This window comes from Hevea brasiliensis, chromosome 10 (genome assembly GCF_030052815.1).
Source record: "Hevea brasiliensis isolate MT/VB/25A 57/8 chromosome 10, ASM3005281v1, whole genome shotgun sequence".
Taxonomy (NCBI): domain Eukaryota; kingdom Viridiplantae; phylum Streptophyta; class Magnoliopsida; order Malpighiales; family Euphorbiaceae; genus Hevea; species Hevea brasiliensis.
The window spans coordinates 38,122,410-38,123,813 of record NC_079502.1 but is presented as its reverse complement, the minus strand read 5'-3'; the positions used below and the strand labels follow the sequence as shown (position 1 = coordinate 38,123,813).

At 38.0% G+C, this 1,404-nt stretch overlaps 1 non-coding gene across 1 annotated transcript; it reads right to left on the bottom strand.

Moving 5' to 3' along the window:
• Window positions 1-984: 984 nt before the first annotated feature.
• Window positions 985-1,091, bottom strand: LOC131170007 (small nucleolar RNA R71). Its single transcript, XR_009140950.1, has one exon. It is a non-coding gene; the product is annotated as a small nucleolar RNA R71 (small nucleolar RNA).
• Window positions 1,092-1,404: the final 313 nt, after the last annotated feature.

Genomic DNA, 1,404 nt, shown 5'->3' with positions numbered 1-1,404 from the left:
AGGATAACTTAGGGCTAATTTCCATAAAAAAAAAATGAACCTCAATTCAGTAAATAAACGAGATAACATCCCTAATAAGATTCAAGTGTGAAATCTTAACTCCAGGATTGTTCCAAAAATAGATTACTTCATTTTAAGTTTACTATTCTAGTGTTTAAAGTTAACGAACTTCATTCCCTAAATATTCGATAGCCTAGACAGTCAAAATTACCGTGTAGATTAGTACTTACTATACAAAGGTCCTCGTGGGAACGATACTCTAGTTATCACTTTGTTACTTGTTAGCGATCCGTGCACTTGCGGGGTTGTAAAACTAGGCAAACAAGTTTTTAGCGCCATTCTCGAGGATTCTTTGGCATTAGTAATATAAAGCGATAGGCAATTTAGCTGATTTAGGCAATTATTTTTATTATATTATTTATTTTACTAGTTATATTTCTCTTCTTTTCTCTCAGGTGCTCATTTTGGTTTATGACCAGAATAAGGCCAGAAGAAGAAATATTGGACTGTGATCCGGAGATAGACAGAACTCTGAAAGCCATCAGGAGGGAAAGGAAACATCAAGAGCACGGTCAAGGAGATCCTGAAATTCCAACCATAGGTGATAATAATGACAGACAGAGACTCCTGAGAGATTACGGAGCTCCATCTGTCCAAGGATTTTAGCCCAGTGTCACTAGACCCACAGTGGAAGCCAACAACTTTGAATTAAAACCAGCATGGCTCCAAATGATTCAACAAACCCAGTTTGCAGGTTTGCCTATAGAAGACCCACACTATCACCTCTAATGCTTTCTTGCCCTATGTGATACATTTAAGATGAATGGAGTGTCTGATCAAGCAATAAGACTTAGAGAATTCCCATTCTCCCTTTGGGACAGAGCAAGGAAGTGGTTACTTTCTCAACCAGCTGGAACATTCACTACTTGGGAGAATCTCTCTCAAGCTTTTCTAGCAAGGTATTTTCCACCTGCAAAGACTGCAAAACTAAGGCTTGAACTCAACACCTTCTGACAAAAGGAGGGAGAATCACTCTATGACGCATGGGAAAGATATAAAGACCTATAAAGAGAATGTCCACACCATGGTATAGAAGATTGGCTATTAGTGCAAAACATCTATAATGGGCTACTACCCTCTATAAGGAGCACAGTTGATCCAGCTGCAGAAGGTGATTTAATGGAGAAAATAGTGCCACAATGTAACATCCCCACTGTACGTATTTTGTACGTTCTATTGCTCCAGTGGCCAAATAATAGTTCAGGTAAGTCAGGATGTCTGGAACTACACTTCAGTGATAGTGAACAGACATATAATGATAAAATAAATAAAAATAAAATACAAGAAAAATCAAAGAAAAATAAAAGAGAGAAGATGAAGCTAAGTTAAACGAGCCGGCACCAC